Source organism: Rhodnius prolixus, unplaced genomic scaffold, assembly GCF_049639745.1.
Source record: "Rhodnius prolixus isolate KJV_2025 unplaced genomic scaffold, Rpr scaffold_8, whole genome shotgun sequence".
Classification (NCBI taxonomy): domain Eukaryota; kingdom Metazoa; phylum Arthropoda; class Insecta; order Hemiptera; family Reduviidae; genus Rhodnius; species Rhodnius prolixus.
The window spans coordinates 37,774,007-37,801,665 of NW_027411593.1; the positions used below are offsets into that span (position 1 = coordinate 37,774,007).

Below are 27,659 nucleotides of genomic sequence, written 5' to 3' on the forward strand. Positions count from 1 at the left end.
TAATCGAGTAGTTTTTCTATTCGATTTTTCTCCGTAATTCGTTTCTAAGTCCCCTGAGAACGGAAATGTGTTTTTCTTTGTAAATTCTACTTCTATTTGTGCGTGTGCTGTTTAAGTAACTTCCATGACCATTTTTTGATTTTAGCAGCAATGAGATTTCATCCATAAATTCGTGGCAAAGAGGTAAATGGTCTCCAGTAAAAATTATCTCGATTACAAAGTGGTCTGTGACAGTTGTCTGTGTCTCCTTTGCGGCGCAGGTGCTTTTATTAGACATAGCCGGAATGCCAAAGACACCAACAGAACGCGGGGAGTTGTTCCAAGTATCCTTTCATTCCTCGGGAAGTAGTTTTGCCCATCCTCTTCAATGAATTTGTCTTTAGCTGCTAACCTCTAGCCAGCCGTCAATTTGCTCGCTACCTAGTATCCTATAGTGGCCCGACATTCACTGTAGAACTATTCATTTTCCTATTCTTATGTTGTTGCTATGATACTGTTTACTAGCTGTCTCAATCCTCTTTAATTTCTGTAGATAAAAGATTCTGTATCATTGTCTGGATGTCTCTATCAGCAATACCAATTCCCAAGGGTCTTGAGCTTAGGTAATCGAGGGTAACATGGACGGCGGCTTACATTTCGCTTTGTTACAACATCAGGCAGGAACGGAAATGCCTGGCATGTTCTACACGAGAAAATATGCACCCACTTCCGTTAGATTCTCTTTGCAATCTGCTGATCGGATGGTGTACATGTACAGGCCCCCTTAATTTGTCGCTAGCATCTCCAAGGGGGGTTTGCTTTGAATCTGCTTCGCCTCTGCTGTTTGTACCATCGATGCCTTGCGGTAAGTTCAAGCATTGCTATAACCATCATCATCTTAAGAAACATTTAATAATGGTGGGCCATTATTAAATTTTAAACCAATTTTTTGGGTTGTTGGTCTCAAGATGACACCATTTGACTATTTGCTTGATTAGAAGCTAACTTTACTACGTGAAAGCACTCCTATTACCTCCAGTATAACTTAAAAACTGAAAATCGCGGAAGGTTGATACTTATTTAATATTCGGCAGTCTTAAACAATTTTAAAGTTATAGTTTTATTTTATGAATATATAGTTTTCGTGACCGCAAATTGTTAAACTTAGGATGGAAGATTTGCGAGGAATCGGTCAAATAAAACAACTCGTCTTTTTGCCAACGTTTCGACAAATATATTGTCCTCTTCAGGGCGTGGCTATGCGGGTTTCTGTAACTCAACCAACCCGCATAGCCACGCCCTGAAGAGGACAATATATTTGTCGAAACGTTGGCAAAAAGACGAGTGTTTTATTTGACCGATTCCTCGCAAATCTTCCATCCTAAGTTTTATTTTATTTTTTCTTAATTTTCCTTAATCGTTTTTCCGCCATACTGGGCCACACTTCAGGACAAAGGTGACTCTATCTTGGACTACATTTAGTGTGAAAACACTTCTGGCTACTGCCAAAGACACTGTTGCTCTACTACAGAAGGTGACAGCGCACATAACGAATGGCCGGAAGTCTTTTCCTTACATCAGTTACGAAGAATTAGCGGAAAAGAACGCAGCATTGCAACGTTCAATAGTAATGCATCTGTTCTAAAAAATAGTATAATATTTGTATAAAGTTTCACTTTTTACAGTGAAATGAAGGATCTCTCCCCCTCTCTATAACCCCCTCACTCCTCTCCCACACTGCCCCTTACTCCCTCATTCACCCTCTCTCTCTTTAAAGCGCAGTACATGTACCAAAATTCATTAACTTTACTATATCGTGAAAGCTTTTTTATAGCAACAAGTAAAAAGTGCTGGACTTTTCCACTTAACACGTACTTTGTCTCCGGTGCTTTTAATAACTTTTTTAAATATTACTTGTAATAAATAAATAAATACTTTTTTAAAAAAAAAAAAAAAAAGGGGGAAGAATGTAACAAAATTAATGAAATAATACCACTCTGAGTGCAGGAAGACAACGATGAACTTCAAAATTTTTGGTAAGGTTGCATGTGGACGTTATTCGATCAATCGACTATACACAATCGAACAATGATTAAATATTCCATATTTAGAAAGGCCTAATTTCGAAATAATACATACTAATTAATTAATATGTAACCAAAATTTGTATTTTCGATTAAAAAAAAGAAAAAAAAAAGTCTGAAATATTTTGTAGAAATACGTTAGTTTAATAACTAGTTTTCCAAGTCCTGAAATGGACACTACTAAAACGCAATACATCTCTGCTTGGGTGGTTTTGCGCCCTTGTAACTTCAATATCTCACATTGTAACTTATTAATTGAACCAAACTTAAGGGCTATTTATTTTATTTTTATTTTTTATTTTTTTTATTATTGACCTTTATTGACCTTTAATTAAAAATTCGACCTGAACACTCACATGACTTTTTCTTACTACTACTCTTAAGGCTCTAATTTATTTCTTTCATTCAAACTAATAAATTTTTAGTTATATTTTTAACAAAAACTTTTGCTGCAAAGCTGTACATTACTCTTTACAGTAGATTAGATTACATTCAGACTGAGGAAATACAGAACCCACGTACACGTTCACATAGACTGACAGAGAGAGCGACGAATTTGTAAAAAAAAAAGTCCCTTTTCCGGAAAATTAAAAGGAATTTTCCCGGTGATAAATCAAAATCGAAAATCGGCCCGATTACAATGATTTCACTAACAGAGAAAGTGAAAAAATATAAAGTTTTAGCCATCTGCGATCTTCGAATTTGTTCTCTTCATTAAAGAAACTTTCACGATTCACTTCCGCCAACTAAATAAGCCGTAAGGAAAAGTAAAAAATCTTTAAAAAAAATATTAATTTCTTTAGAGTTAAACCAGAATAATGATTGGCCGTTGAGTTTTGGTAGAATAAATAGCAAGTAAAGTTTTGAGTTTTCTTTAAAAATATGGAAAAAGGAGCGGAAATAAAACTTTTCCCCAATGATTAGTATTTAGAAATGAACGATTGGCTGAACTTGCAAATGGAAAGCACCAGTTTTCATTCTGTTTTTTCTCTCCTTTTTAAAGCTAGCGATGGTTTAGTGATGGGGGAAAAAGGAAAAGCATTTCGTTAAATAAACTGAACACTTTTTCCATCCCCTCAACTGTTATTACAAACCTGGGTGGGGGGGGCAGCAGGAGGGGGCTTTCCATCTGAAGGCGGCCGAGCAGCTCCCCCATTTTCCTATGCAGCAATCTTTTCTGTATTTCTTCATAAGAGGTTGAGAAGCGGCAGGAGTTGTGCTGATAGGGTGCGTTGTAAAAAGGGTTGGGAAATAAGATTGGCCAACCTGGGAAAGGCGGAAGAAAAAGACAGGAAGGGTGAAGATATCCTCATCATTCCACTGTCTCACTTCTTCCGCCGCTTCCCTCCAAAAAAGAAAATGAAATGTACGCCACCAGTTCTGCTTTCTACCTCCCCCTCTTTCATCTCCATCCTTGGCCGGAGGGTGGCAGCACATCATGCACCCCTATATCTATGGAGATGGGGAAACCATAGTGCCCTGAACAAACGCTGCTGGAAAAGGCTTGAGAAGAAACAACAAGAAAATTGCAATAGCCCCTAGACCTTTTTACATTTTACTCTTTCGGGAGAACAACTTACACCATGTTTCTTAATTTGGAAAACCTTCTGGAAAGGGAGTGGCACGTTTCCACTCGGACACAGGCAGCATGCTAATGTTCTTAGGGATACCTTCATTCTTCACACTGTAAACAGCTTTTCTAGACCTGTTGATGTCCTGGAGATTCTACTCTACTGGCCACTCGGCTTTCTTTTACAGCTTTTCCTTCTGCTCTAATATCTTAGAAAAACCTTAGTCATCACCTTTCCGTCAGGTTTTCTTGTTTTATGCCCTATTAAGTGGAAAAAATCGCCTAAAAAATTAGTGAGAACTCGTAAAAGCTACACCTACAAGATGGAACCGATAGAAAATTTGAAAACCTTATATCACGTTAAATTTTAATTTAAAGCGATAAATATTTTCCTAAAATACTCCCGTAAAAATTAAATCCATTGTAGAAAAACTAATAGATAACTCACCTAAAACTAAATCATGCAAAAGAAGAAATTAACGAACAGTAAGATTATCTACCACTGCTAGTTACAGAAACAATTTTACCATTTCAACAATTAAAAAAATAAAATTACTTTGTAAAAAAATGAAGATAACATATAACTTAGCAATTTTGTTTCTATAATTCTAATATTCTAAATTAAACAACCTGCCTTAAGATGTACTCAATTTTCCACTAATAACAGTTTTGAAAAAATATACTTCGGGGGTTTTAAAAACTACTAGACAAAGATCTAAACTTACAAAACTTTGCCTGCGACCTGGACTTAAGGATTAAAGGAGTGGGCTTCCGCTAAGCATTCCAAGCTTTACTTGAATTCCAATCCTTACCATCCAAAAATCCTTCGAAAAATCGCTCATACTCCTGATTACGGTCTTCAATAAAATCCTGCGTGTCCGATTCTGATGAAATTCACCTTTCAAAGAACCCACAACTCTTTATTCTATCATCATGTTCTTCTTGAACATCAGTTTTCAAGCCTATCCTTACCCAATACTCTTGTTAGACGACTAAAGCGCCCATGGCCTTGTGACCACCTTCACTAATTTCAACGCCATGAAGAGATACCACTGAGTATCTTCTTCAAAATTTCATTCACGTCATATTATTCTAAGTCCAAAATATATGTATAACAATTAGCTGATTATAAACAAAGAAAAGAAAAGTATTTATCAATAATAAATAATCTACATCATCTGGGGGTTACTCGGAGGATCAACCAAGTCTCTGGGATACCCTCCCGTCTGGAAGCGTCCTCATTTATTCTTGTGCAAGTTGATCTTTATAAATTAAAACTTGTCTCTGTTTTTAACCTTCCCCACACTCCACAATCTTATATAGTAGATTTTAAACGTCCTAAAGGGTTACGAAGAAAGGGACTTTATTCACCCCTCTTGGGTTAAATCGGCTGCGCTCCAAAAAAGAAAGAACAACCTCGAGGGAGAAGAGTATAGCAGAAAAGGAGGAGTGGTGCAGGATGAAACAGTTCATCTTGTCTTGTCGTCTTCTACCAACCACTCTTCAGTTCCGCCGCATCGTCCTACTTCAATTCTTCACCCTTAACCCTTCCTTAGGACTTTCTGACAATCTAGATCTTTTTAGAATGGGGTGATTATCGAAATTATCCAATAAAACGTCCATTAAGAAGGAAGAATGCTCGCTGGCTTCCCTTGACACTGTCAATGACAGCTCCCTTCATTTCGTTTCGTAAGATGAGAACCAAGATGGGGCTGTATGACAGGCACTCCACCGGCTCCAGCTCCAGTACTTATTACCCATTCTATGGCCATTGTTATTTATAGTAATTGAATAAATTAAATATGAAAATATAATCTCAAATTTCTGGCTTGCACATGATTCCCACAATACGCCAGATTCTAATTGGTCAATTTTTAAATCTCTGGAAATAAACACAAAATCACTAATAATTCTTAATAACATTTCCCGAATTGTAACACTGGCTCATTACACGGAAATGAACTACCACTTTCCTTCCTCAGTTCACTCTTTTTCCAGATTTTCCTGGACAGTTATTAAAAAATATAGATGTAGTACACAAGATTTTTTAAAGAAAATGTCGTCGCATGCATTTTCCAAAAAGATTCGTCAAGTTTAAAAGTCCATTCAATAATGAAGTAACTTCCGTTGTGGGATTTTGATTTCTAAGTTGCCCTGATTGCTTCTGTCATCGCTTAGTTTCCCCAGAAGTTTGGTTCAATCACATAACTTTTTGTCACTAACCTCTTTTTTCTGATTTACCGAGACTAAGACACGAAAATGAACATTTATTACCAACGCAACTCTACCTTTTACCAACTTAGAGATGTTAGAAAAAAAAATATCCCTAACTTTTTTAATTAATTTTACTAGGGATTTATTGTACTATTCAATACCCTAGATCGAGAGCTTGGCAAAAAATAAATCTGTGGCTTGTTGCAAGAAGTGCCAATGTCAGATTTTGGTAAAAATGAGTAAAAAATCTGTTTTGGTATATTAACCATCCAAATTTTTCTTGCAAGGAGTGCCAAAGTCAATTTCAAAGTAGTAACTGAGTTACTAAAACGTACTAGTGCCAATGTCAAAATTTAGCATCAATATTTTTCCCCCTCCAGGTAGACCAAAGAGGACGTCACTGGTAATCCTTTTTTTGACATTGGCACTTCTTGCACCAAGCCTTAGAAATAATTATTGAAATTAGCAATCATCTTTCTTCCTTCTACCATTATTGTACTCATTACTGTCAGGTTCTTAAATTAATAATTTGCTAATCACTGGCGTAGTATTTCGTTAAATACTAAGAAAAACCATTGTTATAATTATTTCCTATAGAGGAACATCTTGGTATAGAAGGCTGTGGCAAGTCTCCTGTTGAAGGAGTGGACTTCTTTTATTTTTATTTTTATTTTTTTGGCGGGGTAGAGTTTTGAAAGGGTCTCTTTTTTCTTTCTCTGTTCTTGGTGTACGCGCCAAGGGCTTAAGCGGCAACACTGGGGCCATGAAGAAGTTTTAGCGCGAAACTAAGGACGAGAGGAGCGTTGAGGAAAGTACGGGGAGATTGCAATTACCAGACGTTAAAAAAGAACAAAGGGAAATAAAAGGCACGGAGAGAGAGCGCCGGGGGTGGCAAAGGGACAGCGGAGAGAGACGGTAGAGGCGGTTCGGCCAAGCAGGCGCCATCTCCCTACTCTTTTTCCCTTTTTATTGCTTTTTTACCCCCGTCTTCCACTTATTCTTCTTCTTCGGGGTCTACTTCTTCAACTCTTCTCTCATTATATAATATAAAACCCTGGAGGAAAGAAGTGGAAAGCCTCGTTTTCTTCTGCTCTTTTGTAGGCCGACCAATCCCTACTTCGCCGGCTCCACACTTGGCTTCTCCATCTTTCTTAATAAATGAACAGTTTCTCCCTTCTTTTTTTTACAGAGAGAGAAAGAGAGAGAGAGAACACCACCCTTGTTTCTGTCTCTGTTGCTCGGCCCACCCCGCGGCCAGCCAAGACTACGTCAGTTATACCCACCCCCGATGTTCCTATCCCAATGGAGAAATAAAAAAAATAAAAAGAAAACTAAACTCCAGACTCCCCACTGCCTCCGGGTATGAGTTTTATAGCCAAGGCCGTGCCACAAAGATGGAAAAACCCAGTTCCCGGCGGTACCTTCCCTATCCACAAGTAAATACTTGGCTTTAAATTCTGCGCTTTTATTTAATTACCATATTTAATTAAAAGGATGAACGTATATCAATATTAATATTTCAGTTCGCAGCTCTGATGTTGAGCTCGGCGTTCTTCTTCTACCGTCCCTCTGTTCGCCAGTATCCAATGGTAACTGAAAACGGCCACCCTGTATTTTAAAATAGTAACTGAGCCTTCCATCCCCCCCTCCCACTCTCTCTCTCTCTCTTTGGCCCCCATCCCTGGCCTCCAGCAAAAAAGCACTAATTTAAAACAATGTAAATTAAGTGCTTAATTTTCCAGCCTTCTTTTGCATTATTCTCTCTTCTTTTTCAACTGTTCGTTATTATGATTATCAGCAGCTCGTGGAATTTCAGTCTAGAATGACATGGTAGGTTCAGAGATATTTTAAACAGTTCTGAACTAAAGTCAGTCATTAAAAAGCTTGAATAAACTTAAGTGGTATCTTCGCTAATTCAATAAGAAAAATTTTAAATTTTCAATAATTACTTAAAATTATTTATAATTTTTATTTTTTATTATCCTTTTATTGAAATTTACACCTGTACCTACAGGGTGCAATAAGTAAATGCGATAAGTGTATATGAATAGCGTGGCAGGCGTGAATGACGGTCATCCAGTGAGGATTCGAGGATTGGAGGATAGCGTAGTTGAAGACAAGTTTGCAGCTAAAGGGTTGGGATGAAGTGAGAGTTTTTGATGAAAATTTTTATATCGGATTTTGGCAAGTTCTCGGAGATGAGTGGAATTTTGGAGATCTGTACGGATTGTGTGGTTGCTAACATAGAATGAAGCGTCTACTATGTGGTGGAGTATATTTTGGATTGGAGTGTTTGCAGTCTAGTGGCTGTTCCGTAAAGTTCGAGTCCGTAAGTCCATATTGGCGGTGAGAAGAGCTGTATACAGGGTGTTCAGCATAAGACTACGGTAACTTCGGGAGGCGATTCTGGGCATCATTTGCAACAAAAAATTCCATATAAACTATGGCTCGATTCGGCTCCGTTTTGTAGATATTTTTAATTTTATGTTTTTTCAAGGTGTTACTACTTTTTAGCAAAATGTTGTCTATATTTCTCAAACTATTAAAGCTACAGCTATTTTAATAAGCTCATTAGAAAGAAGGTTAAATTTCCTTTTAAATATGCTAATTTGTATTCCAAAATAATAATATTAAGTATTTTACTTTGTGGCCCAAACATAAGAAATAGCAAGTTTCTAATTTTTTCCAAAAACTTTGACTTCATTTTTCTCAAAAACATTTTATATGAAAAAACCGTGCACTATTCAGGAAAAACATCTACATACGATCACCTTTCGAACGGTATACAATAATTAGGGTTATGTTAAAAATTGATGCAGAAATCTGTGATTAATTGTAAAAAAGTAGGCCTCAAAACAGTGTCGGCATTATGAAAGGAATTCACCTACCATAAGAATATAACTGATCAGAATCATCAAATCCAGTACGATTTTTTGCAAACGTGTAATTTAATAATTAATTTATTTAAGGGCTATATTCAAAAATATAAAATTTACATTATAAATAGTAAAATAAAATAAAAAGAAGAAAAATGACTATGATGTTAAATGAATGTTAGGTGCCAATTTCGAAAGAAAGGATTTTCGTTTAACGAGTTTAGATCTGTGTGTTATTCTTTAGTTAATTAAAGAAATATGCCAAATAATGTGAATAAATCAGCATTTTGAACTACTCAATAAACTTTTGGAATTAACAGGTTGTGAAGAGCTAATGAATAAAACATATCAGTTTTTAACTTGGAGATTAGAGCGATAAGTAAGTTCCTTTCATAATGCCGACACTGTTTTGAGGCCTACTTTTTTGCAATTAATCACAGATTTCTGCATCAATTTTTAACATAACCCCAATTATTGTATACCGTTCGAAAGGTGATCGTATGTAGATGTTGTTCCTGAATAGTGCACGGTTTTTTCATATAAAATGTTTTTGAGAAAAATGAAGTCAAAGTTTTTGGAAAAAATTAGAAACTTGCTATTACTTATGTTTGGGCCACAAAGTAAAATACTTAATATTATTATTTTGGAATACAAATTAGCTTATTTAAAAGGAAACTTAACCTTCTTTCTAATGAGCTTATTAAAATAGCTGTAGCTTTAATAGTTTGAGAAATATAGACAACTTTTTGCTAAAAAGTAGTTACACCTTGAAAAAACATAAAATTAAAAATATCTACAAAACGGAGCCGAATCGAGCCATAGTTTATATGGAATTTTTTGTTGCAAATGATGCCCAGAATCGCCTCCCGAAGTTACCGTAGTCTTAAGCTGAACACCCTGTAGAGTCGTAGTTTGTTCTGTAGTGAGAGTTTTGAGCGTTTGTCGAGTAGTCTGGCTAGAAGTTTGTATCGTTTGTTTAGTTCGGTACGTTTAAGTCTCGTATAATTTAAATTCAGTATTTTTACCTAACGTTTATGTCAGAGTAACTACATATTTTTTTTTATATAATTTTTGATATTTATTTGATTATTAAAACGGTAGTGTTAAGCTCCTCATCTCTAGTGTAAAAAAAAGTAAAAGTAAAGTAATGCCTACTTTTCCAGGCAGGCTTTACGTCCAACTACCAGATTAGGTTTCGTGGACGGAGGCGACTAGCAAACATACTTAACTGTAAATTTCTTTTATTAACCATTAAATATAATACAAGGCCTAAGACCGAGGGAATGGAACCCAGTACCACAATACATATTATCTTTGCAGGTCTCGCCTCTAACCGCTCGGCTACCGTGGCGCCTATCTCTAGTGTGCCATTTCAGTAAATTGTTCAGTCGTACTACTCATATAATAATTATGAGACCAACTCCAGGGTGTTGCCGTAATTCCGAGTTGGAAGTTAATCTTAGTTGACCGGAGTTGCGGTAGAGTTTTACATATCGTCGTTTAGGCCTATCATCTCTTAGTACTTTTTCTTAGTTTCAAGACAATTTTAATTTCGTTAACTGAATAGGAAGTCGTGTTAAGTCCTCGTGTCGGCTCTGGTTTCCTGTTAAATAATCCTACTTATTATTCGATTACTTTTTAAAATGAAATCTTTAGAAAAAAACAAGGAGCGACATTTTTAAAATTTTCTTTTGTAAAGATAATAAATTCTTGACTGTTCCATGCGAACGGAAAGAGCATCCTAACAGCATCACAGTATTGTTTTGGTGTAAGAAGAAAACAAAGTGCCATGCGTCTGGTTGGGGGGTATTTTACAGCACCATATTAATGGGCGGTTAAACACTATAGGGCAAGCAAGGGTAACTGAATAGGATCCCAAGGGAATAGGTAACAGAAGAATATAACATTGTAAAGGGTCTGTAAAGGGAAGGCGGTCTCAGAAAAGTTTTTAATGGGACCACTTTTCTTCCTTATGCCACTGCCTTTTATATTCCTAGCCGGTTTTTGGGATGAGAGCCTAAGTACGGTGGATATTCTTATAATATGTGAGCGACGATATTTCACTAAGGCGATCCATCCTCTTAGACCACAAGAGAAAGGTGGGCTTGCCACACATCGTCTTGTAAACGGAGACACACTCACACACTACAGGGCGAACATCCTGCTCCTTTCTCCATCTTTCTAACCAGTCCCATTCAACCAGCCCCGAAACAAAAACGTTCAAGAGAGGAACAATAAGGTGTTGATGTTTCTTTTGTTTTTCACAATTATCTAGCCTAAGTGTTATTTTTTTTAAAACACATTTCAACGATACAACTTTTAATTCGCGTCTTCGTTTAGTTGTACATTCTACGAGCGTGGCAGATTATCCAACTTATTTCTTAGTTTATCGACCAAAATACTCGTAAAGTTATTCAAAAGATAAATCGGATAAATAACAAGAATTCAACTAAATCTGGTGAACAATTCCTTCCCTTACTACGATTTTGAAAATTTTTTATTCTTCGAATTTCCTCCGGATTCCGGACGTTTGACTCTCATTTAGTTGTTATCACTTTAGAAGATCTCAATCCACGCCCCCACATTTAAAGTAAATTTAATCGAATTAAATTAAATTCACAACTTGGCCGGTACCTAATATTTCATTCATACTTTAAGCTCGTAATTTCAGCAATTTAGAATCGTTCGTAAACCATTTAGAATCGTTCGTAATTTCAGCCATTTAGAGTCGTTTTGAAAAAAGTTTATGACTACTCTTGGTACTTCCTGAGTGCTTTAATATTTGCCTGTGAACAGTTTCGACGAATACTTTCAGAAGATACTAAAAACATATAAAATTTAGTTCTAGAATTTTTGTTCTTTTAACAAAATTGATATCGTTGTTCATTCTTTTTGGTGACTGATTCATAGTTTCAATGGGATTGAAAAAATAACAGCCATTTCAGTCTGGTAAAATTTATTTTGCCGAGCTTTCGACCTAGGGACTAGGTCATCTTCAGGGCTGTGGAACATATTTACAGTTTGTTAACAATGATTCTATTGAAATGAATATGTATAATGTAACGTAATTTACAAAAATTATTTACCTAGTTTAGAAAGTAATACTATTACATTACAGGGTTGGTGTGTCTTCTGTCTTGTCTGTTCATGGACTGAGTGTGATCGGTCTATGTGTGATATGTGTTAGGTTGTGTGGAAGTCAGTGTTGCCAATTGTCCAAGTATTTTGTAGTAAGTTTGCGTATGTGTTGTTTAAATTGTTCGTGTCTGTTTTGAAGTTTAAACTGTTTTCTGCCTTAGATATGTATATCATTTCTAGCACTTTCCTTTTTTCGGTGTGTAGGTTTCTGATTTAAGTATCTTTGTGTTTGGAAAATCGAAAGTGTGATGATTTTCTGTGCTGTGTAAGGAAAGTGCTGTTGGTGTTCTTTTTTTAGTTTTGTGTCGTAAGAGTGTTGGTACAGTCTTTTTTTTAAATATTGTGATGTTTCGCCTATATATTTTTTGTGACAGTCTTTGCATTCAATTTCGTAAATAAGATTTGATTATTTGTCTTTTTCAGTCCGGTCTTTTAGCCTCGAGACTATTGCTATAAAACATTTTATATTTTAAATTTATACATATTTAGTTATTATCACCTTCAACATACACCCCTCCTCTATCCCTACAACGCTCCATGCGAATTTACCATTGTTCCAAACGGTGCTGGAAGTCTTTTTCTGTCAGCTCCTGCATGACGCGTGCCGCTTTTTCTTTTACAAGCTTCAACGGACTGAAATCCTATTCCTTTTATTGCAGTATACTTGGCCATTTTTCGTGCATATTTTTTAAATAATGATAAATTAATATGTATTAAATCTTCATGATTAGTAATAAATATGCTTTTTTATTTTAACTCAATTACTCAATTATTCTTCTGTCCTTTTATTCTGTATAATCATCACCTACACCCCCGCTTTATCAGAGAATAAAGGAATGTTGGAGTTGGTTTATTACTCATCATTGAGAATCCCCGAGTTAAAACGTAGTTTCAATCTTGAATTCATCTTATAGCAGAATACGAGAGCAGAAATTACGCACTGTTAATAACAAATAACTACTTGTAATAATTATTCATTTCTAAATTCTAATTAAATTTATTCTCTTTCTAATTAGAGCATATATATTCTCGTTCTAAATTCTCTATCCCTCTCTAGATCCTCTACCCACTTTCGCCTTTCCTAAATGATCCAAATTAATTAAGGACAAAAAATGATGGATCTTCTTTTAGTGAAATTTGCCGAAATAAAATTTTCTGTTAAATTTTAAAATTTGACAGAGCACAATATTTCCGTTTGCTACCTGTACACAATATATGCGACATGGTGACATTCACAGAGAGATAGAACACTTTCACAATTAAATTACCATTAAATTATATATTTTATTTACAAAATTTAAATTTAAACAATAAAATTTGTGTTTTACAAAATTACATTCAATTTTAATTAATGACTAATTTAAAATATTTCAACAATTTACAAAATATTCAAATTGGTTTTTGTATATATATATAAATTTACCGATGTATTCAGTGAGTTAATTTATTTATTTTAAATGTTTTATCGTTAATTTAAATTGGGCCTTGTTAATTGCTTTTACACATACATTTAATGTAGTTTAGAAAATTCAAGTGTTGCTAATTATAGTGTAGACAAAGAATACTTTTAGTTAGGTACGTACTCCCATTAGCCATCACATACTTTATTAAACAAAATTGTATAAAACAAATTGAGAGATTATTTTGTAAAATACAATTGGTTAATTTAAAGATAATTATATATGTGGCAAATACATTTGTAAACAAATAAAGTAAAACTGTATTCAACTCTGTCTCTCTCTCTCTCTCTTTATGTAATCACGTGATAATAAAGAGGACACAAAAACCAAAACCAGCTGATCTCCATTCAACCAATATATATATATATATATACATGCTTCCCTGTTTCTATAACCAATACAACCAATATCAACCATTTTGGTTGTTGCTGGTGCTGTTTTGTGGGTGCCGTTATGGAACAGGATTTAAATAACAACGCTGCCTCCTCCATTCCTGTACTCCGGTTAATTTGAAGACCCAGCACTATTTAGGCCCCACAGACTGTTCTAACACAAACTGTTTTTTGTTTTCTAAATGTTATTCCCTCTAATTACAAAGTATATATAAAACTAAATTAATGTTTTTTGTATTTTCAAATTCGTATTATCTATAATTGTTCGCAAACGAAAAAAAACAAGTGTTATTGTTTGTAATTCTGGTAATAAAAACAATAAAAGAACATTAAGGGAAATTAACCAAAATAGGCTATTTTAAAAGAGCTTTCCATTATTGTGACAAATTTTTGCCACTTATACAGGGTGACCAAAGTTATATGCTCCACCCACTTTTTTTTTAACGGCGGGAAATTTCGAAAAAATAAAAAACACGTATTTAATCATTTTTAGTCTAGTTTATTTTCAGTGATCAACCCATTTTTTTAAACCCCTTCTATCTCGAGATACAGCATCCAACTTTTGTTTTTCAAATGGAACGTTATATTTTTTGTTGCATATTTTTGTAGTATTTGAGCTCCTAAAAACAACAAAAAAAAATTTTTTTTGAAATCGGTTAGGTTTTTCAAAAGTTTTGGTAATTTAAAATATGAAAAACAAATTTCAGTTTACTGTCAAAATTACGTTATTTTTTTTAAAGAATCTATTCAAACTGGGCACAACCAACGGATAGGCAAGCCAAAACTCTGGACTCCCACGCTTTGGTTGTAGCAGCACTTATGGTAGCGAAGTCAAGATCTAGGCAGGCTAGAGTAATTCGACGTTTCAGATCATCGACTGAAGCCACGGGTTTAAGGACACTTTACACTTTATTTTTTAGGTATCCCCACAAAATATAGTCCACTTGGGTCAAGTCCGGAGATCGAGGTGGCCATTGGATGGGACAATGAGTCCTTACGCACTTTTAATGGAAATTTCTGTCCAGGTAACCTCGAACAACTCTCGCATTATGTGCCGGGCAACCATCTTGTTGAAAATACATATCTATCCGACGTTGTAGATGAACATCTTCAAGCGGAACTGGCAAAATGTCTCTGAAAAAAAAGTTGGATACCTTTCACCAGTTAAGTTCTCTCTGTAGAAGTATGTGCCGATTAGTTGATTTCCTATAACTCCACCTAAACGTTTGTAGAAAAAACAACCTGAACGTCGAATACTTCTAGCCTGCCTAGATCTTGACTTCGCCACGATAAGTGCTGCTACAAGCAAAGCGTGGGCGTCCAGAGTTTTGGCTTGCCTATCCGTTGGTTGTGCCCAGTTTGAATAGATTCTTTAAAAAAAAATAACGTAATTTTGACAGTAAACTGAAATTTGTTTTTCATATTTTAAATACCCATAACTTTTGAAAAACCTAACCGATTTCAAAAAACTTTTTTTTTTTGTTTTTAGGAGCTCAAATACTACAAAAATATGCAACAAAAAATATAACGTTCCATTTGAAAAACAAAAGTTGGATGCTGTATCTCGAGATACAGGGGTTTCAAAAAATGGGTCAATCACTGAGAATAAACTAGACTAAAAATGATTAAATACGTGTTTTTTATTTTTTCGAAATTTCCCGCCGTTAAAAGAAAAAGTGGGTGGAGCCTGTAACCATGGTTACCCTGTATAATTGAAATTGATTTTCTCCAAATATTTAAATGAAGCAAATTTTTCTTTTGTTTTAGGCCCATTGATTCTTTATGCGCAATAAATTTACTAATTTTTAATTAATTTCAAATAAGTAATAAATGCAGTCAGTAGCTCAGTTTCTTGCCAAGACAGAGTTTGCACAAGATATTTTGCGAAATAGGGATGCAATAGGATGAAAAAATAATTACCATTTCAGTCGTGATGACATTTATTCTGCTGAGCTTTCGACCTAGGGACTAGGTCATCTTCAAGGCTAGTTTACAAAGTAATATTTTTACAATTACAGGGTTGGTGTGTCCTGACGATGACCTAATCCCTAGGTCGAAAGCTCGGCAGAATAAATGTATCACGACTGAAATGGCAATTATTTTTTCATCCTATTGAAACTATGAATCAGTCACCAAAAAGAATGAACAAGGATGCAATGTTTTATATTATTATTTACTCTGTCTTCTCATCTGTCATTGGAAGTCCTACAATCACGCTAATTAGCGAATTGGAGTTTTTGATTGATACCACAGTTTTAGAGACCTTCAGATGGGGCAAAGTGTCTTCAGAGACTTCAATAATATAGTAAGAAAGAAGTTTTAAAGGCATCTCGTAAGAATTTCGTTTTGGGTATATCTGGTTGTACTCTTCAGAATGTTGGCAGATATTAAGTCTAATTAGGTAACTTGGATTCCAGTACGATTATCAGCTGTTTCCACCTTAATGGTACCCCTTCTCTACCAAGACACTAAAGATCTGCAACAGAATTGTGTGGCTCGCTACATCAAAATAACCATTAGATAGTAATGGCTTAAAACCTAAATTTGAACTCAGTTAATTATTTTTCTTTTTAATAATAGTAATACATTTTATTTGCTTAAAGATAAATACATCTTTGTGGCAAGGAGACTGTCCTGCACATTAAATAATATCAAATTAAAACCATTACATCCCGAATTACTCGAAAATAATTAAAGTACATAACAATGATATATAAAGAACAGATACATATAATTTAAAGTAAAAAGAACAACTACTTAGATACAGCTTACTCTGGTAAAATGAACTAGAAATTTTCGAACACCTGAAATTAACACTACAGACAAAGAACATTTAGTTAACTTCTAATTTATTGAATATATAGATAGATATACAAAGAGCACACGTTTTCACCTACAATGCTAGCCTTAGCTGGAGTGCTTGAATAGTGTAAAGAAAAATGTTATTTATTTTTTCTCAACAGCTTACAACCAAAAAATTTTCAAATCTGTCGGAATGATGTTTATTTTTCAAGTAAAGTACAATTTAAAAATTTGTGCCAAATAAAGCTGAGTTAACTTACTCCATAATTAACTAATTTTTGTAAGCCATAAATTCGGTGCAATTCGTCATTAACATAAAAATAATTATCACCATATGTCCCTCATGGTCCCCAACTTCCACATTGAAACTCAATTTTATTTCAATTTTCCCTAGCACAAATCCATTATTTAATTCCACATGTATATCTGGATCCCTTTGGATTTTAATTCCATCCATATAAATATAGGCCACATATGTGTAATCTCCTGTACTACTCACACCAGTTTTGTTATGTGGCTTAAATATTTTTGTGCATCCACAGCTGTGGCGACACCACCCCCCAAAAAAACAAAATTTTAGTAATAAATTGTCGAGATCCAAATAAAGACAGAATATGCACAGGTATACATTTGGAAAATATTACTAATTGTGTTTTTACACCCACATTTTGTACTAATTTCCATATTTTCCCGTCCTCCATCCATAAGGTTTAGAGCTCCTCCCCTCCTCCATCTGGACATTGGAGATTGGATAGAGGAGATTGTGTGAATAAAATTTTGTAGAAATTAATGATGGGTAATGTTATAAACCCATTCTGTTCCTGTAATTCTTTCTCCCTTTCTCCCAGATTTGAATTTAATTTGAAATTTTGTAATCATTATAATTTGTCTGTTAGCGAAAATATTGTTTAGTATGGGAAAATTGATGGTAGTAGGAAAAATTGGGACACAACTTGGGGGCACAGGGGGGGAGGGAAATGGTTTTTGTATATTATTATGTGGGGAAAAACCTTTAAAACCTCAGCCCAGTACTTTCAACCGCTTTTCCCATCACAAATACGCGCTCAAAATCTTGGAAAACCTTCCTAATACCATTCTCCCGCCCTTCAAAAAATAAATAATAATATAATTACCCCCTCTATTCAAATTTTAGTAATTTAAAATTTATTATCAATTTTAATTGCTTTCCATAATGATGTTTTTCCATTTTAATGACATGAATTAAGCTACCCTACTCCACTGGCCGTAGATATCGTGTGTAGTTAGGAGTTTTGCAAATATTAATAAAAAAAGAGTGGGCAGCTTTTTGTTCCGTCTCCCTCCTTCCAATAAATTTAAATTAGCAAAATGGCCACCCCCCACCAAAATACACTAACACAAATAAATATTTTGTAAAATACTGGTAAAATTATACATACCTACATATATTTTCATATTTTAATGTCACCATTATTATCTTTTCAAATTGAATTTTTAATTAATTTAAATCGCTAAATATTTATACCAAATTTTAACTGATTGGCTATTTATTGACTTTTAAATAATCATGAAATCTAAATTAATGATTGCAATTTGTTATAACAAATATTTTCCCAAATTAGAATTCAATTTGTAAATCCTTTTCAATTTTAAAAAAGTTGATTATTTTTTTATACTTGTGCCTTCAAAGGTGCCTCCTCAGATACAGAGAGCAGTTGATAACCTCCTGGCTAACCTGTCTTGTGAGCCAAAGGAGGCACCTTTCAAGGCACAGTACATGCTTCACAAGCTGCGAAAGTGCATTATTTCATAAATTAAGGAATAAGTTTGATCCTTTACAAGAAAGATATTGATCACGTAAATATGTGGCAGGAGGTTTCCAATTTTTTTTGGTAATTAAACGCAACTCTCCCTAAATTACCAAATAATTATTAAACCTTCTTGTTTGTAACAGATGTAAAATTAATTTTTAGCCATTTTTTGTATGCTTGAGAACATATAAGGCTCTTAACATTTGATTTTTCTTAGAAAAATCACTCAGAAAACAACTTATTTCCCGATATTAAGAAAAATACTTGATTTACTGCCTTGGCAATATTTTTAGTAGAAAGGAGATGAAAAAATACATAAAAATGCTCTATCTCGTGCGCTTCTTTCTCTTTGATAACAAGTTAAAAAATTGAAATATGATTAATAAATACCAGATTTTGAAATGGCCTAGTGAATTTTGAAGATATCGAATTGCGGTTTCCGGTTTCTTTCATAACTTTTTAAACTCTTTAAAACTGTGTATATGAAAATTGGGGTCAACTGCGAACCCTCACTTTTGGTCGCGCGTCAGCCGCGTGTGCGGACAGGAATTTAAATCTAGATTCTGAAACTAGAGGTGACTGGCAACAAATTTTTTGTCTACCATTTTTCGCTCAGATCAACCGTTTAAGCATGAAATGCATTTGAGCCGTCTTAAAATGAACAGCCTGTATAACGTGCAATCTAATTTTAAACGCAATTATAAATGAGTTTGCGGAGAGTACTAAGTCACAAAGATGGGTTTTCCGCTCTCGTAACTGTGCGGTAAAATGGCGATAGGAAAAACAATTTCTTTTGTGTGTGTGGTCAGGGCACATCAAGACAAGTTTTTTCTGCAAAAACACAAGTCACGATCACTAGTCCTCGCCAGAATGAAGAGAAAGTGAAAATGGAAGACAAAAAAATGGTGCTAAAAGAATGAATAAGTCGTATTTAAATAGTTTCTGTAAAAAGTGATAAAAATGGAGATTGAGTTGGCTAAAAAGAAAACGGAGAAAAGTTTTAGGAGGCTGGAGTGGGCAGCGGCACATGGAGAGAAGAAGTGAAACAGAAGAATAGAAGGAATGAATGAATGCTCCCGTCTTAAAATGCGACCTAATGGAAATAGAAATTGGCAATCAGAGAACAAAAGCTTGTAAGGAGTGGTGGAAAAGACAGGACGACAGTCGGAGGAATACACAGTATTCTTCAAGTAGCATCAAGTTGGAGGCGGAGAAGGTCCACCACTCCTCGAACCCCGCCTTTAGTGGAGGAGGGTGGCTCGTTCTATCCACGTCACTCCACGAGTTCTTCTTCTTCTTCTTGTTGCCCGCCACTGATAGCATCCTTGGACTGCTACTCCTCCACCAAGTTCCTGCATCATGAAGAAATAAGGCGTTGGAAGAAATGGAAGAAGAAAGAGGCTAGAACAGGACCGGAGATATTGAGGAGGAGGAGGAGGACGAGCGAGCTAGACAGTGGCACAGCTTCCCAGATCCTGATTCTTCCTTCTTTAAACTTTGTTACTCACTCTTCTGTCTGGACCGAAAATAAAATAAGCAATATGCAAGACAGTTCTGCCGACGTCTCTCCACTCTCTGGCTTCATCGTCTCCATTAGGATCGAAAGAAAAAGAGCATTTCCTCAACCCTTCTAGTACCAAGATTGGTGAGTGAATTCGTGCATTGTGTAAGTGAGGGGGGGGCGGGCCTAAATTACTTTGCCAACTGGTTAATGCGTGTTTACATACTGATCAGCTGTAAAAGCGGAGGGTCTACTCCAGTCTAAGTAGATCAGGAGATGCGGGAGTGCAGCAGAAACTTGAAGGGAGTTTTCTATTTCCTTTTTGTTGATTTCTATCCCTTCTTTTTTACAATTGGAAAAAGCAAATTGGCTTCACCCCTAAGAAAGGACTTTAAAGGAAAGCGAGACATCCTAGAGTTCTTCCTTAAAATCAATTTTCATGAAAAGAATATTAATTTTGTATTAATTTAAGGCTTTCCAATATTGTTATTGTTTTCTGAGCCTTAACTGTTACACTGGCGACCTCCAGACAGTGTTCTCTGGCCACAGACGACTCGTATCACTCGACATGGAGCAGAAGAAGCTCCAAGGAAACATTCTTATACTTAGGCCACCAGGCGACAGGTCCTTGTCTAAATGGTTAAATGAGAAATAGTAAAGTACGTTTGCTAGTCGCCTCCGACCACAACACCTAGTAATTGGTAGTTGGACGTTAAGCCCCGCCTGAAAAAATAGGCGATTACTTGGTAATACTGTACAATTCAATAGAACAGCACTTTAGAGGAAATCCCCTCCTCTAATCCAAAATGACATTAAAATGGTACGAAAATTTCAAATAAACATTTTAGCCTTTCATATATGAATGGCAAATGTTTAAAGCTGAAAAATTTGTGGAAAACCGTTCGGGAAACTTGCTTTTCCGGTCACGTGGTTCTTGCCAAAGTTAGAATTTCGGCCACACTCCTAATTCCAGGATGTGAACAGTTCAGAAAAATTGGTTCTTTAGAGTTACCCTACTTCTTAAGACAGTGATGGCGAACCTATGACACGCGTGTCAAAGGTGACACGCGTGTCAAAGGTGACACGCGAACTCATTTTGGGTGACACGTATTGACAGAGGCAAAAAATTATTATTATTTTAAATAATACAGCGATTGGTGGAGTACTTTGAAGAAATTACGGTAATAATTGAGAATAAGTATCTTGTAAACTTTCCTCAGATCAATTACCGTAAAGTGGTTACGTAGGGTTTTCCAAAATTTTGACACGCCGAGCTCAAAAGGTTCCCCATCGCTGCCTTAAGAAGTGCCCTTAATCGGTTTTTTTGCGGAATATTTCTTAAATAAAGCACAAATACAAAAATAAAGTAGTTATACGCGGGATTCCAACTAGGGATCTCTCACTTACTAATCTACGTTTCATAACCACTAGACCAACTACCGCCCAATATTTCGACAACTTATCAATAAAGAGACAATGAAGAATTATTGTTGTCGCTAGAATACGCTATTGGTACAGCAATACATCTGGCTGGTTTTCTACCACTACTACTATAAAGACAATACAAGGGACATAGATGATACCCTTTATCCGAGAAGATGACCCGACGAAAAAAAAAAGGGTTTCGAATGTATTTAGAAAACCGGTTTTCTAAATATTACATCTGCCACAGTATGAGTTTGCACGTGGACCGCTAACCCCACGTGTCCCTAACTGTAAACTGGTTTGACCAGTCCACCAAACAATAATTAACTATGTGCTATGTTGGCCCTACAATCCAACACCTGGACACCAAGGGCTACCCTTTCATAGTTTTAGCCCTTAATTGTGTCTAAACTAATCTTGTAATCAAATATTTATTTTTTTTTAAATTAATTTATTAAATTAAAATTTATTGTTAATAATTTATGGTTCGTTCGAAACTTAACCTACATAGCAAAAGACTCTTATATCTACTGTTACTGCGAATCTATTTGGTCATACGCCATCGAAGTATGGGGATCGACTAAGCGTTCCAACTCACTACGCCTCCAGGCATTACAGTCAGAAAATACTTCGCAAAACTTCTTAACGCTCCGTTCTCTGTATCTAACCTCACCATTTACAATGACCTCAAAATCCCTTTCATTAAAGATCTTGCTGAAACTCGTTTTCTCAAATTTCATTCCACTCTGCAGCAGCTCATCCCTAATCCTCTCATAGAACACCTATCTTCTTCCACATTACCAGGTAATCCTCTAAGGAGATTGTAGAGAAGATGGCCCTTGTGATCTACTCTTATCGTGAGAGCAAAGCACGTTACTGGAGTGACACCACTGGAGTGGCCTTCTCCACTCGTGATTTTCTTTTATTTTCTTTTTATCAGGTTGCTTGTTGCAACAACCGTTGCAGTAGTAAATTCCAATAAAAGATTTAAATAATAATAATGATAATAATTTATTGTAACACTGAAAAAGAATTGGATTTTTAAAAAATAAATATCCATATTAACTAATATTTATGCCCTTTTCACCATACTATGTAAAATATTTGACATTTAATTAAATTTATTGTAGTACCAAAGCATCATCAAAGATACGCCTTCGAAGTACTACCCGGATGACCTACTAATTACCTATTGTTTGTTTAATGTCCTATTCTTCTGATTTGCCACTAGCCACCTTTCGTACCAACGCTAAAAATGGTTATTATCCTCTTCGTAATGTTGGGTCGCCTTGAATGGGTTAGTTAGATCGGGTGGGTAGTGGACTATAAAGCCAAAATCCTCAGCAACGAAAAAACAAAAGTTCTTATACTTCTTATTGATTTTAAAAGTTCTAATTGTCACGATTCTCTACCCTCTCTAGAAAATGAGCAAGATATTCCACTTTTTCTTTAATTAAGAGCACACCTTGAACTGGAAATGATTATTAATTTTAACTATATAGAAAGATATTATTAAAATTGACATTCAAAATTGTTTTGAAATAAAGTAGAATAAATTTTAGCATCATTTTCCTCTGTTTAAATGCATTATTTAAATTTTAATATTAGAGAAAAACTTTATTCGAGCAGATGTTAATATAAGACACCGCTTTACAAACAAACAGTCTTCTTTTTTTTTAGAGAGATTTCATTAATAAGACAAAAGACTAAACATCCACAAAGCTTTAAGATAATGGACATCACCAACAGGACAATAGGGTAGACTATCCTATGATTTAGTTATCCCCCTTTTTCTGATCTTCAAAATTTAAAAAATATACAGGTGTAAAAGAAAGAAAATAAACTAATGTTAGAGCGAGGGTCCAAGTCCAAGAACCGGTTCTCAGATAGAGAAGACACAAGGTCCTCCACTTGGGGGTTCACAAAGCCAACAACCCCTCTTCTGGTCTGTAACAACCCCTTTATTGTAGAAGCGGCCCGCTGGCCGCTCAATTAAGACAATAGGAGATTATAGTTAGGGACAAGATTCTTTCTTATTCTCGGACCCCTGTCATTCTTTTTCAGAATAACCAGTTCTAGCTATTGTTTCAAAAATAACGTTTTTTTTAAAAAATTATATTTCTCTTTTCTCTTTTTTTTTTGGTCCAGGATCCTGGGAACTGTGTGGACCCCCTTTCATATGTGAAGAAGAGAGGGGGGATCAGATGGACCTTTTACTGCCCTTCCTCTGTGGCCAGACCTCCAGGGCACTAAGGGTCACATCATTATAATATTATGAAGGGGGCCATAATTAGTGCTCAGATCACCGGCACAGAACTGGACGACTGATTCCAGTAGAGGACTAACTCTCGATCTGACTACGTCCAAACTTTATGGTAAGTACTATCTCTGACTTTAAGTACTTTTATCTTTTTTTTTTATAACCTTGCTGCCATTATTAATGATTGCGCTTGTCAGTGTTGTGCTTTTAAGATTAACTAAAATTAAATAAATTCATGATTCAATCAAATCCAATCGATTGGAGAGCATCACTCTTAAATATTCTAATCAATCTCCTACATTCGTGTTTTTTTTTGGGGGGGGGGCAAAAAACTTCCGGAATGTTCTTTACTTGTGCGCATCTTATTCCGTCAGCTCCTCGAGCATCCAGAGATCTGTCTCAAGACCCAAATTTCAGCTTCCTATGTTCTATAACCAAAAATCAATCAATAAAAAATCAGTCTTACCAAATTTATAATTGTAAAACATTTAACAAATGCCGAACACAAATGAGGACTTTAGCCATTTTATTGGGTAAATTCATTTCCGTTTATACAGTGCACAATGTCAATGACAGACTGAGAGGACCTAATTCATGAGAGTAGTTAGTCATTGAGGTTCCACAAATTGAAGTGGAATTCTAAACAGGAAATCGATAAATCCGAACTGTGAAAATCGCTTACAGCTTTAAATTAAAGCTTACGCAACTTTGCGGATAAAATTATTAAAGTTATCAATATTATTACTGATTAAGAATATTGTTAATTGTAAATTTAATTATTTTTTGTAAATTCGCTGATTTAGAATTATAATCCTGCCTTATCCACCGTAGATATAACATTCAGTGCTGGCCTGTATAGTTGTCCTCATTACCGGAAAACTCCTCACATCTGAGCCTATCTTACTCGCATTTTCTTATGTTTCCTTCGGTTTTAGCTGTGAGTGAATAGAAAAAGATCCATCCTAGTTACAAAACATTTAGTGCTGGCCTGTATAGTTGTCCTCATTGCCGGAAAACTCCTCATATCTGAGCCTATCTTGCTCGCATTTTCTTATATTTCCTTCGGTTTTAGCTGTGAGTGAATAGAAAAAGATCCATCCTAGATATAACATTTAGTGCTGGCCTGTATAGTTGTCCTCATTGCCGAAAACTCCTCATATCTGGCAAATCTTGCTCCAATTTTCTTATATTTTCTCATTGTTTTTAACAATGAGTGAAAAGATCAACCTTTTGTGTGACATCTAGTACCTTTGTAGTTGTTCCTTTATAACTTTATTTCTTATATTACTGATGCATTAAAACGGAGAAAGAAATGGAAAATAGAATTGAAATCGTTGAAGTTTACGAGGGTCGTTTGAAAAGTCCGTGCAAAAATAAAAACTACTTAATTTTTTGGGGTAAACCTTTTTTATTTTTCAGCATAGTCTCCTTTTAGGCTTATACACTTCGTCCAACGCTGCTCTAGTTTGTTGATCCCTTCCGAATAATAGGATTTGTCCAAGTCTGAAAAATAGCCATTCGTTTCTGCAATCACTTCCTCGTTTGAATAAAATCTTTTTCCCGCCAGCCATTTCTTCATATTGGGGAACAAATAGTAGTCCGAGGGAGCCAAGTCTGGAGAATAGGGGGGATGTGAAACGAGTTGGAATCCTATTTCTATTAATTTTGCGACCACAACTGCTGAGGTGTGAGCTGGTGCGTTGTCGTGATGGAAAAGGACTTTTTTGTGGGCCAATCGTGGGCGTTTTTCTTGCAGCTCGGTTTTCAAACGGTCCAATAACGATGAATAATATGCACCTGTAATAGTTTTACTCTTTTCCAGATAGTCGATGAGGATTATTCCTTGCGAATCCCAAAAGATAGTCGCCATAATCTTTCCGGCCGAAGGAACGGTCTTCGCCTTTTTTGGCGCAGATTCCCCCTTGGCAACCCATTGTTTAGATTGTTCTTTGGTCTCAGGAGTGTAGTGATGTATCCATGTTTCATCCACAGTGACGAAACGACGCTTAAAGTCCTGCGGATTCTTCTGGAACAGCTGCAAACCGTCCTTGCAACACTTCACACGATTTCGTTTTTGGTCAAGCGTGAGCAATCGCGGCACCCATCTTGCGGATAGCTTTGTCATGTCCAAATGTTGATGCAAAATATTATGTACCCGTTCATTCGAGATGCCCACAGCACTAGCAATCTCACGCACTTTCACTCTTCTGACATCCATCACCATATCATGGATTTTATCAATGATTTCTGGAGTAGTAACCTCAACAGGGCGTCCAGAACGTTCAGCGTCACTTGTGCCCATATGGCCACTCCGAAAATTTTGAAACCACTTATAAACTGTTCTAATCGAAGGTGCAGAGTCACCATAATGTTTATCAAGCTTCTCTTTAGTCTCCTGAGGCGTTTTGCCTTTCATAAAGTAGTGTTTAATCAACACACGAAATTCTTTTTCGTCCATTTTTTGAAAATCACTCGACTTCCTCGATTCAAACGAATGCCAAACACAAAGAAATAGACCGAACTGGCTGAAACTTGGTGTGTGTTCTTCCAAGAGATGCTACTAACTAAACATAACCTCGATACGCGCCAGTAGTGCTATCTCTCTGACTTTTCAAACGACCCTCGTATAGATCTTGATTCAGGTAGTGATTATATCGAGTCAACTTTTTTTTTAAAATCATTTATTTAGTTATAATCAACGCATTTTGCGTTATAAGGAACAAGGGTAACAATAAGCAACATATCACACATATCAGAGTGGAGAAGTTACCCAGCGGTAACACTCCAATAGCATTCTACTGACTCTCTTCATCAGAGAGGAGATCGCGAGGCCACTGTCTTTTAAGACTGTCCTAGAAGTGTTGTCTGGAAATGTTCTGGAAGATACATGTTGTACAAGTGGATTTTGATGTGTTTGAATGTTAAGATGGAATTTTCTGTATCGTGTTTTCAGCCACTTGTGTGACGAAAGGAATGTTCAAGTCTGTGTGAATGGTTTGATTGGTGACTACAGAAAGGAGCGTTTACTATAGAGCGAAGAATTTTAGACTGCAAGGACTGGATCCTTTGCAGATTTGTGCGTTTGGTTGAACCCCCAGCCGAGTCAACTTATTGTTTTTTTTAAATTATTATTATTAAAAACCTAAGAAAAAAAGAAAATGGATGAATATTTTTAAAGGAAATCTTTATTATTTATTTTTTGGTTTCCATAAATATCAGCGTTAAAAAAGGAAGTATGATGTCTTCACCAGGCTGAGTGGGAGCAGAGACTTTAGCATTAACAATTTCTTACAAAGAAAGACTATACTGGACCGTAAAGTTTTTAAAAAGTGTGTTCTTTTGTTAGTGTGCGTGTTTTGTGATTGTGATTGTGTTAGTGTGTGGGTAAGGCGTGCTGGATAAGATTGTGAGGGGGTGTTCGGGCTGGCGAGGGTCGGTAACTCAGAAATGGAAGTATTAAAGGAGAAGAATCAGAAAGGACGCCATTACCGCGCGCGCCCCCAACAAAAAAACATCCCTTCCTCCAGGAGATGGTAGACTGCGATGGAGAAAGAGCCAGCGATCTTCACCAACAGTGAGAGCATGAGTGGGTGGTGAGACCAAGAGAAAAATACAGAATAACAGTGGGAGGGGGCGGCAGGTCGGGGGTGAAAAGAAAATAAAGATGGTGAAATCGGGGGCCGGAGCGGGAGATTAAATTTTTACCCTCCTCGTCAAAAGCACAACTGGCCCACCCTTTGCACTGCCGGCAACGGAAAGAAGAAAAGGAATAAAAAGAGACCTACCACCACTGCCTTCATGATCACCCTGTCTCTACTTCCTTCTTCTGTCGCCCCCGGCCTTGTCGAGCGCCGCCTCCTTCCCACCAATCTACATTTTTATCGATTGGCCTCTTTCCAAATAGACGCGGGCTCCGACGAAGAAGGAGAGACTCCCTTTTAATTTTCTCACTTTTTCTTTTTCTTCCCGTCTTCAAAAACTCTTATCTCGGCTCAAACCTGAACTCCTTCAATGTACCGGTCGCACACCCCCCATATTCCTCTATAAAATCTTATTGAAACAGCCTACTACATCTTCTGCATTCATTCCTGTGCATAGTCCTGCGCCCTTCTCCAAACCTCTTACTTCTCCAGACGACTTGTACTTCATCATTCATATTCGCATCGTC

General features: G+C 36.0%; 1 protein-coding gene and 1 long non-coding RNA gene across 2 annotated transcripts in view; one reads left to right on the forward strand and one right to left on the reverse strand.

Annotated features, from left to right (window-relative positions):
• Window positions 1-27,659, reverse strand: part of LOC141451413 (uncharacterized) — a 228,678-nt gene that overhangs the window by 177,272 nt on the left and 23,747 nt on the right. The gene's annotated exons all lie outside the window — the stretch shown is intronic.
• The window catches only part of Rad1 (Radiation insensitive 1), a 77,060-nt gene that overhangs the window by 28,037 nt on the left and 21,364 nt on the right, over window positions 1-27,659 (forward strand). Inside the window, exon 4 of the mRNA XM_074122740.1 lies at window positions 23,380-23,606. The gene's annotated coding sequence lies outside the window, so the exon portion shown is untranslated. The remainder of the gene's footprint in view (window positions 1-23,379; window positions 23,607-27,659) is intronic.